At 41.6% G+C, this 14,240-nt stretch overlaps 1 long non-coding RNA gene across 1 annotated transcript; it reads left to right on the top strand.

Moving 5' to 3' along the window:
* Positions 1 to 5,178: 5,178 nt before the first annotated feature.
* On the top strand, positions 5,179 to 13,872 carry LOC144134974 (uncharacterized). The gene is made up of 3 exons (XR_013315322.1): positions 5,179 to 5,249; positions 8,588 to 8,674; positions 13,746 to 13,872. It is a non-coding gene; the product is annotated as an uncharacterized LOC144134974 (long non-coding RNA).
* Positions 13,873 to 14,240: the final 368 nt, after the last annotated feature.

Raw genomic sequence — 14,240 nt, 5'->3', positions numbered from 1 at the left:
CTTTTCACCCTGTCGACGGAGAGTGCCTGTAGCATCTGCACAGCAGTGGACTTCTGTTTATTTGGTTGAAACAATAGTTGCTTAAAATTCTTGCTTAATGCTGCTTGCGCTTTGTCTTTGAAAAGCGATTCAGACATCACGACAAATCCCCCTTCCTTGTCAGCCTGGAGTACGGTGGCACCGCTACGCTGAATCGCCTTTGCCGTCTTCAAAATGGGATGCCTTCTTCTTGGTCCGGCATCAGCATTCCGCAAGAGGCAGTCGACGACATCACCAATCACTCTCACTTTGTTGGTTACAGATGCCCCGGTGGCTACGTTCCTCACAAGTTCTAGAATTTGTGGTCGGTTTGCATGCGGTCCATAGCTGAATTTAGGGCCTTTTTGCAGAGTCATTCATGCTCCTGTTATTACCCCTATTTATGTAACCCCCCTCACACAATACTCCATGCTTGGAGCCTGTGAGGCAACGTGAATAAATAAATAAATAAGTTTTGACGCTGTCGGGTAGTGGTACGTCCCCCAGAACGGTGACTGTGCCTGCCGCTTCTCGCTGGCTTTTTCCCTACGAGGCAGGTTGGAAACTACATGGCGCCACTGGAAATCTTTAGAATCTCTGTGACATATACCTATCTGCCGTGGACAAACGTATCAAGAAAAACCTGACAGGGACGGCCGTACTCAAAATTATGAGGTATGTGGAAGATTACCTGGTCATACTGAACGCTCCGTCAGAAGGCAGTATTGAAGGTTTGGTGCCAGAGATTGTTGAGCTGTTCTCCACTGAGTCTAAAGGCTTGAAATTCACCTGGGAATTCCCTAAAGGCAACTGTATCCAGTGTTTAGATCTGCAGATCAACTTTTGTCAACCTGATTGCAATCTGTGTTACAAGTACAACCCACGTACGAGAAAAAGTCTGCTTCCTTATGAAATCGCCGATTCTAAATTGGTAAAACGTGGGTTTCTAGGAACACTTCTTCAAGCGGCGCTCAACAAAAGCTGCCCGCACTTCATGGAAGACGGTTTTGTAAACCAAATTGCCCGTCTCGAGAAACCAGGATACCCCACTGACGTTATCAGCAGTGTCACAGTCTTCTACAGAAGGTAAAAGAAGGCCACAAGAAGACTTCGAGCCCCCAATCCCTAGACAGAGCATGAAAGTCATTCCATATATCCATAGAATTTCCCACAACCTGAAGAAGATGGGCCATAGATGTGAAGTAAAGGTTCTTTTTTCCGCCCCCAGTAAGCTTTCTAGTATTTCTACTCTCCTGTCCAAGAAGCGAGAGTCATGTGAAAATAAGCGCGATAATCATTACGCCCAATGCGCCACCAACGTCATGTATCGAATTCCGTTAACCTGTGGTTGCGTATATATCGGACAAACGGGAAAGTGCGTCAACGAGAGACTGCGGGAGCACGAGAGGACAATAAAAACAATGAAAGACGCCGCCTACCAGAGCATACTGTAGATCATGGATGCAAGCCCATCTTTACCAATACCACGACTCGGGCCCATGCTAAGACTAAACTTCGGAGAGAAATAATTGAGCCTTTTCATATTGCTAACACCGGTGTCGAATGCGCTAATACTTCTTTAGTTGTCCTGCTCGACAAAGAGATAACATTCTTAGATAGACATGTGTAAAGTTCATGTCCTCTAGGTTGCTTTACGTCGGTAAAACTTGGCGCTGTTATCTCTGAGGCCTAATGTTTATAGCGTTTCACACTCGCTTCATTCACACTGCTTTTGCAACGAGGATAGTTTACCTGTTGACGGGTATCACTATCATGTTTGACTCTGCTTTTGTTATGGCATTTTGACACTGCTTTGCTAAGATAAGTCATATCCCCCGCTTTCATTGCTCGCCTCATGAATCTTCAGTTTTTTTTTAGTATTATGTTTTGCTTGTTATGTTTGGAGTATCATATCAGTTGGACAGAATGATATCTGGTTGTACCCTTGTTGTGTCCTGTGTTCTTTGCGCAAGTACATTCCTTGTTAAAAATGGAGCCAGCTCGCCCAGACAAGAGTGTCAATTTAATATTTTATGTGCACGTCGTGTTCGTAGCACGCCATATTTTCTTACTTTATTAAAAACACTCTGTAGTGAGGCAGAATATTACACATGAAAGACAAACGGAAAAGGCAGAGGTTGGCGAGGGAAGTGTCAGTCTAGCGAATGTCTTCGCGTTGTCTTTTTGGGACAACGAGTGGCAGCACTCGGAGGGGGGGGGGGGGGGGGGTGTAAGGTGTAACATAACAATCGTTGCCATGTCGTCACTTCGAAGGCAAGATGTGAATGTGTAACTTTATTTTGCTCACTATTCTTGCACGCACTTTCCTCCAGTACTTAAGCCCTCGGTGTAAATAAGTAAACCTCCCCGCCATTTAATATGAATCTGCAGGGAAACACTCATTGTCACCCCAAAGGGAGCGTGGAAACTATGTTCCTGGCTATGCTAACCATATTGACTGAATGCCAAGTTCTAAACACTCTTGTAAGAGACACAGCACAGCAACCCAGCATGGAAATATCTGCTCTCCGCGACGACTTCCTTCAAGTGTCAGCATTGAAGCATAGCGGCCTAGAGATCAATCAAATAACATTATGCATGCAAAACATATTATCGAAGCGAAAATAAGACGTGTAGCACTGATTAGGAGCTTACATGTGAGATCTAGCTCGCGGACCATTGTATAAATGCTGACTGGGACAAGATATATAATGAAAGCTCTTTTGCTCCCGAAACCCAGACAAATAAATTCTCGAACGAGAGACATGGTTATGGAGCGGGTGCTAAAAGTTGTTCTATTTGCCCTCTTAGTCGCAGAGCCATATTCTGCAGCCATCCATTCGCGCTTAGCACGAACGGGAGTTAGGGATGTTGACATACGAAAGGTAATACTTTCTCAGTTTCCTTTTGGAGGTAGGGCAGTATAGGCGACTTCTTCTTAAACAAACAGAATTGACACCAGTGCGGCTTTATATGATAAGGGAAACTACTTCATTGTGAGACCGTTTAGAATGCCGTAAACGTTCGCTGGAGAACGGGCGCTGTTGAGGGTACACCGCAAAATGATCCGCGGTCGGGGTGGTCCTGTTTAATGTTGAGCTTCGCGTGGGTGGCCTAGCAGGATGAGGGAGCTGGTACGGTACAGCTGGCAAAATAGAGTCTTTGCAAGGGCATACAGCTCGATATTCAATTCGCGGTGATGTTAAGCAGAGGATATTTTTTTGTAAAACTTTAGGAAAACCGACCAGGCAGGGCTTCTTAAGAATGACGCGGCTTTCAAATCACGAAAATTTGTAATAAAAAACAAATTTCAGGAAACATCAAATTGTGTATATTAAAGGTCTTTCTAATTATATGGCGCAAGATTTTTCGCGAAAATACAGAGACGTCTCTCAAAATAAGTTTTTCTTTTTTGCAGTCGTTGGTAGCAAAAACTGCTGAGATCTCCACCAAAACGACAGCTCTCTCAAATGTTTTTTTTCACCTGACTCATTGACTATATGTTCACCGACTCCAGGGTCAGCCCGCTCACTACGAAAGGTGAACAGGCCTAGCTAAACTGTGTATTATTCGGCTGATGAAATGAAATATTTTAGCTCATTTTTATTTTGCCGGCCTCTTTCTTTCTCTTGTCATAATAAAGAATATAGCCGAACAGAACGCCTCACTTGACATCGGTGGAACATCTAGCGTCAGGCCGTTGCGATCCAGATGATCGCCTTTTTTCTTACAGCTGTTTCTGCGACTGCCGTTTTGCCTACGATAAAGCGTGCTTCTGTCGTTAACCTTTAGTGGGGTAAACGACGTCTCTGATATCTTCACCAGAAAGCTGTTGCTTTCAACTTTCGGTCAATAATATTTTTTTTAGTGGTACTATGTACTCAATTCTTACAACAATGTGCAACGTTCGATTTGAAATTAAACAATATGGACCCTAATTTGGATATTCTCATGGGTTGGTCGCTCGTAGTCGCTCATAGAAGTTCCTACATCCACTCCTCCTCATCGGCACAGCCCGAATTCTCTGCAAATGTTTATTAACTCTTCAAAACTGAGCACAGCGGAAAGCAAGATTGATCAAAATACAATAGGGTCCACTGGTTTAGACCTCTATACTAATGTCGTCATTACTATTATTTTATATGAAGCACCTAATTTCCTAGGAGTGGTGGGCGCTGGCTCTATACATGCACATTTTCATGAATGCGTAAAAAAGCGTCTATGGTTGTTCAGGAATTCTCATTTCGTTGGAGAGATATTTTGTATTGGAGTCACTGGGCAACTGTTGAAATAGACAAATGAAGCACAAAAAAACCTGCATTTGATTTGCTAATACATGCTGAAGGCGCTAATGCTCTGTCAATGTTTATTTCAGTTTCTTGAAACGCAAGAACCTATATGGACATACAATACTACTGAACATGAGCCAGTCGTTTGCAAAATGGACGTCATGTATAATAAGACCTTCGACGCTATTTTCTTCAACAGATCGTATTATTTCAAGCACGAAAAGTAAGATTCTACTTTTTAAAGAGTTTTCCGCAATAACCCTGGCGTTTTTTTTCTGCCACAAAAAGGATACAGTACCCTGTCCAAGGAACATATTTTCCTGATAGGAACCTCACCGACAGAGCAGACACCATACTTATTGGAAGACCAGGTGGGCAATTTCATTTTGAGCATTGTTAAAGCATCGGATAATATTTTTTGTTAACTGTATTCTTTCTGAAACAGGGTACTAAAACAACTGCGTAGTGATTTCAATAGAAGCGCCTCATGATTTTACCGTCATTTATATTTCTGCTGCTTTTTTGCATAGAAACATGATGTTCAAATCCCTGCCCCCACTCCTGTTAGTTTGTTCCACTTTATTCACAACGAGCGAAGATGTTAACCAGTCTCCAATATTACAGAACATGCATATACTCGGTACTCTCTGTCAGCCCTGCTGTCTATAAAACTTGTCAAATTGGAAAGCCTTAATTTCTTTAAATCGCTTTATCACATCTATGCATAGCACTCGTTGAATCTACACAAGCAATATTATGCACGCAAATTGACAGGACAGATTCAGCACCAGGAATCAATTTCCTGCTTTAAAACGATGGCCGATTTCCCAAACACTGAATGTTTAAAGAAGTACACAAAATAAATTTTCGGTTCTGTCTTCCTCCTTCGTGATGAGAAAGTCGTCAGTGGATTCACGTCGCTTCGTGCAATTGAGAAGTGCAGTTAGTATTTTAAGCTGAATTTTCTTTCTACGGTTTTTCACCTCAAGCCTATGACGGTGGCTATGCCGTCAAATAAATAACAACAAGCCCACCTGAGATATAGGAGTAAAAACGCTTTATTATAACTGGTTCTTTTTTGGCTCTCACTCTAGCTTGTGTCTGTTTCTGGTTACCAAAGGCGGGAGTCACAGTAAATTAAAACAATGAAGCAGGGATCTTAGGCTGATTTAAACGCCGCGGATGACCAGAAGCCAACATTTACGTCACCGCCTCCTTTCCACTGCTGTAATCAGATCCGAATGAATGATGACAAGCAGTTCACATTTTCATTGTTTACAATACTCACAAAGCCAAGAAAATTTCATGTGCGTTTTCTTTGCACACTTGTATCCTCGCTATTTTCTAAAAAAGGCAGTACATTGCCTAATATGCGTTCATGTCCCAATGAAAAATGCCACCAGTACTAATTAAAATTATTTTCTTGTGAAATAAAGATGGCTCCAATGACGTACAAATACTTGCACTAATAAACCTTGGAAAATAGTTATTTTGTACGAACAAGTAAGGTGGGTGACAGAATCGTAAAAGCTAGATCTCTAAAGACTGCAGTTAGCCACCGTTTTGATCTCAAACTTCCTTCTGTTTTGTGCAGCCAAAATAACTTTCAAGTTTTGTGAGACATGTGTTCTCTTTTTTGTTCTTTTACATATTAACACAGCGCTATGGAATGCGGAGACAAAAATAGGACTCGCAAGACACCACGGGAACTGTCCTGTCTTGCGTTTGTTCTAGTGTCCGAGTTCCGTAGCGCTGTGTTATTCTGTCAAAAAAAAATTAACCAACTATCCCAGACCAAAATCATCATTTTCTCATCTATTCAGGCCGTTTTGACGCGTCAAATTGAAAAACTCTGCCTCCTAGCAAGCAAAGTCATACCCAGGAGCCACTTTACATGTCATGTAAACTTGTCGTTCCTCCGGACAGCTGTTCGCTTCTCCAATCATTCAATTCTTGTGGTACAGAATAGGCTCGTGACACGTGCGGGCTCATTGGCGAAGGCACATGGGTACGACTTTACACTGGAAAGCATGCAATTCATAGAACCATAGTGACGAACACTTTGAAAAAATGTTCTCCAATATAAAATGTTTCCTTTCAAAGCCGTCGTTTCGTTTTTGTTTCCCGTCCCTGCTACGTATTTGTTAAAGCTTTCTCGACTTACTTGGCTAAAGACAAGGGTCAACATTCTCAAATAAGTACCACCAGCATTGCTGGCGATGGTTTCCTCTCTTAGACGCAGAATTTTCCGTGACAGCCGATGGAATCTGAGGATTTCTATCTTTATGCTTTTGTTCTACGAAATGTCAGACATGCTAAGGACCGTCCAAAATGCATTGTAGCTTTCATTCTAGAGCGCACACTCATAAACGCAACACCTTCATTATTATATTCCCAGCAGTGCCTCACGAAGGCAAATTACCACTTAAAAAATAAGATAACAGAACAGTAGCTATTCTTCTAAGCCAAGCCGGAAGGCCCGGCTCTAGTAATAATTACCCTAAAAAAGGTTAGCCAGTATTTGAAGTAATTCAAATACTGACTAACTGATTAATCTTATTACTGATTACGGATCAGCATTTGAAGTAATTCAAATACTGGCTGATTAATTTTATTACTGATTAAGGATCAGTATTTGAAGTAATGCAAAGACTGGCTAACTGATTAATTTCATTACTGATTAAGGATTAGTATTTGAAGTATTTCAAATACTTATTCTTAGGATGCTGCGAACAATTGGCCCGTGATGGAATAAGTTTCAGAGCTTTCCCTTCCTTAGCAATGCAGCTGTGACGAAAAAAGACAGGGGCTGCTTCGGCTACCGCACGCAAAATTGCCTTATTATTCACTAAAATTTTACTTTCATGCTCTGGCTTTTGTTTCATAAGATCATTAGTTTCTAAATTTTTCGGTAAAACAACATCGCCGACTGCAGCCAATGAATTTTCCCCTTTACAAAAACAATCCGGCAGGAAACCCTTGTAGAATCGTTTGTTGTGAAATCCCAGAGGCATATAGTTACACTAAGTGATATCGTAATAGGCGCATTTTAGTCGGGTCTCAATATTTACTGAAATGAACACGTAACAGCGTGGACAAAGAACTGGCATCATTAGGCCTGGTTTTCGTGAGCAACAAGACGTTGCATGAAATGTCCTTTAGGACCACCGGATGGGCCAGTCAGCCCCAACGCACACAGCCCATAGTAGGTAACGAAAGGACTGTAACAAGCTTAAAAAACGTTCCAGAGGCCAGCCGTTCCGAATGTCATAGTTGGTAAATACAAGCTGAATAGTCGTGTGCGGAAAATATGCGATACATTTATACCAGAACGAAGCGATGATAAGAAGTAAAGCCGTTTCCGACGACAACAAGAAAACGGGGCAACGAAATCACCTTTCGAACAAAGCAACAGTATATGTGATGAGATCCTTAGTCGCTTATTTCACTTTAGCTCTGACCTGTTCATTGCAATAAGGCTGGCAGTTTTGTGAATACAATAATTTGTCACAAAGGCTATACACTATGGCATAAACCTTAACTTTACCGCTAGGCAATTCAGCCCTCAATTCAAAAACATGCAAATCTGATGATACGAAATAATTAACAATAACAAATATGTTCTAATAGCATATTATGATGGCTTCCTGCCTTGTCTTACAAATGACTACCAAAAGAACAGTATTTACCACCTATATACTCGAGCCGAACTCTAATTAGCTGTGGCGCAAATAAAGCTGCTTTGTTTCCTCTTCGTGTACTAGGTCATCACCGTAGCGACTCGCCCTCTGTTTAAATCGTCGGCTTCCTCATCTTTCATGCGACCGACCCCGTTGCGAAATCTTGCTTAGGCCAAGCGTTCTGCTGCCAGGAAGAGGATGCAGCCAGACACGTTGAGCGTTTCGTCTAACACACACACACACAAACAAAAAATTAAGCAGCTTAGCGCGGTTCCACAACCATCAAAGAAGTTAAAAAAGTCGGGCGCCCAGTCATTTCATTGTATTTGAAGCAACAACAACAAGAAAAGCCGCTCATGACAGCAGCTCCTGTAGCAGCGAAAGCAGCCCTAGACCACGAGTGTTGCCTTGCTCTAAGATATAAATCAGTGGACGAGGTGGAACGGTCCCCAGAAAATACGCCTTGCCAATAATAGAGTGAGACTAACCTTATCTCTATGGCGTTCTAGAACGTGCTGCATATTCCTGCACTATATTTCATCATTGGAACTACTTTCGAGAAAACTATAAAGTTCAAATGTTATCTTCTTTGTGATGCAGGCGGATTTGATGAAGGCTATGAGGAATTACTATATCAAGAAAGCGACAATAGCTGCGGCATTATGAATATCACAATAACTATGGGAGGTAAGTGCAGTGTTGATGAAGATATACGCTAATAATTTAACCGGAAATCCTTTTTCAGGTGAAAGTTGAGAGTACTATTAACTAGGTATGGGTAGCTACATATACTAAATATCTAAAAGGTTTCTATGTAATAAACAGTCTTACCACGAAACAGATGAAACCATTGAAAAGGTAAAAGAAACGGAAGAAGAGAAAATTTCTTGGGAAAATCAATCTGGTACTGTTGGATTTAAACAATCCCTTCATTATTTTTGCGACACAGCAAATCACAGGTATATTATAATTCCGCTTTTCATTTATTGGCTGATGTGAGATTTCAGAACGAAGAGGGTTTCCTAGAAACACATTCGCACAAGAAAAGCCAAATTAAACTTTGCGCTAATCGGTCGCTTGGAATAGAGAATACTCGATATAATTTAATTCCGGAAAAAATGAAGCACTACAGACCAAAAAACAAGCAAATAGAACTTTTACTTATACTCACGATTAACTCGTAATGCACTAAAAACCTTCCTCATTACAGTTCCTAAGTGTGATATTGCAAGTTAATCTGTCACGGGATTTACATACTGATAATCTTGCTAAAAACGCGCCAGATGCAGAGGCATGTTATGCAAAGTTCGTTTTTTTTACCTCTTTTTGTCAAACGTTTAGTTTATAATGCTGCATTTCTTTCAAATCTTTCCTATTGTCACCTGGTATGTGGTACGAACGAGAAATTATAGAAAATACAATCACAGAAAGTGCAGAAAAAGGCCGTTCGCATCAATGTGAATGTCCTTTTTAAGTTTCATACTTAAACTCTTTTTAAATAATTTAAAAACATCACTTAATGACCTCTAGAGTTTATTTTCTGAATCAACATTATGAACGGAAACCGAAGAATAACGACGCTCTTTTCGATGACCTAGCTTACTTACAGCACAAAAGTAATCATTACTCAACACGTAATAAAAACGCCTGGTACGTCCTACGTCTTCGCACGAATTACTGCTGTCAAATTATTGGGTTCACAAATTTAAACCTTCTTAATTTACGCAATCAGTGCTGAGGGCATGATTAAGCAATTTCGCCATCATTGCTAGGAAGTTTGAGTTTGGTCGAAAATATATACAAAACATGAAGCAGAAAAGAATAAAGAAAGACGCTCCATAGTTCCGCACTATTGCGAGACTTGTTAACTATACATTTTAGCAATATGGACGAACACAAGAGATTGCTATTAAAATACACTAAAAACTGAATATTCCAAGGACAGAAAAAGTCCAAATAGACATAATGCGGATTAAAACAATATGATTAATCAAGAATAAAAATGAACTAGTTAACGTTACACTTAAATAAGGATGCAGATTAGATCGTTTTAACTCAGTGAGGTAATGAATTGCATAAACCGATTAGAGATAACGCAAACCACTGAATTCCACAGTCAGTTCGAACATTCGGCATCGCAAAATTATAGTTCAATGCAAATGTAGTGGGGTTATGGTTATTCAGTTCTTATGTCTGAAGGCACTGAAGAAGATTGCAGCTATTTATCGCACGATACACTGATACGCCCAGTTTGAATATTATGAGGTCTTAAATCAGGAGGATGGCAAGTAGACAGCAAAATCAGGTAGTGGTGGTATCCCGATCCGACCAAGCAGTAATACGAACCGTATCGTTCTGGGTGAGCTGCAGTATTGAGAGATAAGAGCGGCCGGTCGCACACCACGAGGTGACACAATAATTCAAATGACAACAAATGAAGGCATAGTACAGCGTAAGTAAGGTATGCAAACAGAAGTCATGTCGTGCTTTTAGAACAATTCAAATCCCAAATTACATTTCTTGAAGTTGTTAAGTACGCATGTTGAATTTTAAGTAGCGATCCAGCTCTCCACAGAGAAATCTGCAGCGATCGCAAGGATGTAAGTATTGAGATTTTGTGCGAAGAGTACATTGGGTGGTTATCTGCATGGAAGTGATTACCATGAAATCGGGTTTAGCTGTGTTGACAAATAATCCATTGTTCTGAGTGCCAGTTTTCAACGTTAATGTGAGCAAGATTGCACTGGGGTATTAACATGCTCAAACGCATATCTAGAGACATAAGTGTATTACTATGAGCACAAAGAATGCAGTCGTAAAATGAAGACAAGCACTTAAAAGGCCCGTTATTATAGATTGTAAACAAAAGTTCGACTGAAATCATTTCCTGTGGGACTCCGATATTTTTAATAATTTAGTGACAAAAGATACCAGAGATAAACACTGTTTCTTCATGGTTGGATAAGAAACTACGCAAAAGTGGAATCCCAATAATGCGGTCTGACTTAAGCTTCTCAATAACAAAGACATGGTAAACTGTGACAGAATACTCAGTAAAATCAACGAAAACAGAACCTACATATCTACCTTTATTTAATTTGAATTTGTCTCCTAAATAAATCATAGCCAATTCAGTTCAAGAACCTTGCTGGAACACAAATTGTTTCATATGCAGATAGTTAGATTTTTCTAGACAATTGTTAGTCGTAAGTTTATCAGGCCCTAATGCTTTTACCGAAAAAACACAGGATAGAGATGGGCGTATAATTATTGATGAGGTTTAATCTGCTTTCTTGATGATCGGCATGACTTTACTTTTCTTCAGCTGTTGGCAAATGCACCAGACTCAAAAATTAAGTTAATTATATATGTGGTAACCACAGCGACGGAATTTGGAAGCAGTTTCATGTTATTTAAAGCAGCAGAAGATGGTTTCATATTTATAACCGCGCTCTCGACCTCGGCAGGTAGCATGGGCGAGGAAGAAGGAATGCTCCGAACGAGTCGGTCAGTAAGGGTGGGACACGATATGAGCTGCAAGAGAGGAATAGAAATAGCTAACAGAAGTAGCACCATTCATGGAAAAGCTGGTAAACACTCTCAAGGTTCGCGCACACGCAAAACATAAATACCCACGAAAGTAGCAGATTGGACAGCCGTCACCGTAACTGAATTGGTAGAGCGCCGGACGCGATATTCGGAGCTTATGGGTTCGGATCCTAACGGTGGCATGGTTGTTTTACCTGCTGATATATATGCAATTTTTTTATTCTACCATATATTATCACTACAAATTAAAATAGAATACAAACATTTCCAGTGCACCTTGGTTTCGATGACTGTTGGCTTCCTTCATATGTTTGTCAAACAAGCCTCTCATTTAAATTGCTTTGTCTGCTAATAGCTTAACGAGGGTCTCGGTTCTGGCAGTCCTGATGCCGTAGGTAGCATAAGAGGTCTCTCGCACAGTTTCCGCCCTCGCCGTTATATCACGTTCTACGTCACACTTGCGGTATTACAGGACCTGCTACGTCCACCGCTATGGACGAGGGTGGCGCTGGTGAACACTATCAAGGTTCGCTTAAACGCAAAACATAAATACCCACGAAAGCAGCAGATTGGACAGCCGTCGCCTTAGCTCAGTTGGTAAGAGCACCGGACGCGATATTCGGTGGTCGTGGGTTCGGATCCCACCGCCGGCATGGTTGTTTTTCCTGCTGCTTTATAAGTAATTTTCTTTAAAAAACTAATTTATTGCCACTAGATATTAAAAAAAATAGAAACATTCCCCTATGCACCTTGGTTTCGGTGACTGTTGGCTTCGTTAATATGTTTGTCAAACGAGCCCCTCATTTTCATTTGCCTTGTCTGCTAACAGTTTAACGAGGGTCTCGGTTCTGGCAGTCATGATGCCATAGGTAGCATAAGAGGGCTCTCGCACAGTTTCCGCCCTCGCCGTTTGATGACGCTCTACGTCATCCTTGCGGTATTAAAGAACGTGCTACGTTCACCGCTATGGACGAGGGTGGCGCTGGTGAACACTCTCAAGGTTCGCTTACACGCAAAACATAAATGCCCACGTAAGCGGCAGATTGGACAGCCGTCGCCGTAGCTCAGTTGGCACGAGCACCGGGCGCGATATTCGGAGGTCGTGGGCTCGTATCCCACAGGCGGCAGGGCTGTTTTTTCTGCTGCTTTATAAGTAATGTTCATAAAACCAATTGATTGGCACTATATAATAAACAAAATAGAAACATTCCCCTATGCACCTTGGTTTCGGTGACTGTTGGCTTCATTCCGCCACTCGCTAGGGGGCGCTGGCTGCTAAGCGATCGTGGCGGCTCCCAGCGAACGCTTGTTGCCTATGCAAAAGCACCTGCCTAGTGTTAATATCTAAGGAAAACTACTGCATATATTCCTTATATGATATATTTCCACCCGTCATTTTCATTCTGTTGCCGCGGCTTTCTTTTGATGCGCCAGGCGCCATCAGCGTTTTTTTTTTTAGTAGCTATCCCTGTTTCCTCAAACGCTGTTGTTGGAGTCAACCAATGACCTCACCCAATTTTTCCTGAGCTGAAGAGCGTTTTCCAGACAATTGTTTTTATTGTGGAAGAAAACAGCACTAGATCGCTGTCAAGAGCGGCGATATTAAGGCACACGAGAGTCAAATACGGACGTGCAATATTTACAGTTATTTTTATTTGCCCCGTATTCCTTGATGGCGAAAAATCGTGCCTGTCACTCAGGCGATTCCTTACGAATGCTGATTTTGCAACCCGTTTCCAACTAACGCTATTCTATCTGGAAATTGGTTTCTGAGGAAAGGAAATGGCGAAGTATCTGTCTCTCACCTCGGTGGACACCTGAACCGCACCGTAAGGATGAGATAAAGAAAAGAATGAGAGAAGAAAGGAAGAAAATGGTGTCTTTGTGGAGGTCTTCGGACCACTTTCGACCACCTAGAGACTTTCACCGTGCACTGACACCGTACAGCACACGGGCTCCTATTGCGTTTCGCCTGCATCTAAACGCAGCCTCCAAGGTCGGGTTCGAACCCGGGAACTCCGGCTCAGTAGACGAGTGCCTTAATCACTGAGCCGCCGCGGCGGGTCCTATTCTATTTTTCATTCTCCAATGCTAGGCTAATGCTGGAATTTCAGTTGCGTGGGAGTACACTTGCAAAAACCCTTTTTTGTCTTTTATTCCTGCATTCGGGAAACGTATCATAGTAACATCAATTTCTGTGTACTTTCAGAGCAAGGTGGTATAGAGCTCACTTGGTTCGACCTACGAGTGAGAAATTCTTCCGTTCGTACGGGCCCTACGGAGAAGTGCAGAGATTTGTACAAAAACTACACAAAAAAGCAACAGCCCACTGCGCAGATCTATTATAAGATGTGCCAACATATACCCCAGGACAAGACCGACAGCACCACTCCCCATTACATTCTAAACGGCCGTGGTTAACCAAACATGCCGCAACGTGTAATGCGGTTTGGGAAAATATAAAAGGCATGAGCATTCTTTCGTCCAATAAAAGCATAGTTATATGTTTAGAAACGTCTAAATGAGGTCACGTAACCATGACAGCAATAAAACACGTAACCATGACAGCAATAAAACAGAGAGCTGACATCATAAAAAAGATGCTTGCTTCGGTAAAATTGTGACCTTAAATACACCTGAGCTAAACGGAATTGATAGTAGCACGTCTATTCGGCTGTCGACGGGATTAAGCTGCTTGTCATTC

This window comes from Amblyomma americanum, chromosome 5, assembly GCF_052857255.1.
Source record: "Amblyomma americanum isolate KBUSLIRL-KWMA chromosome 5, ASM5285725v1, whole genome shotgun sequence".
Classification (NCBI taxonomy): domain Eukaryota; kingdom Metazoa; phylum Arthropoda; class Arachnida; order Ixodida; family Ixodidae; genus Amblyomma; species Amblyomma americanum.
Note: the sequence above shows the minus strand (reverse complement) of the source record. Positions and strands in the feature narration are given on the sequence as shown.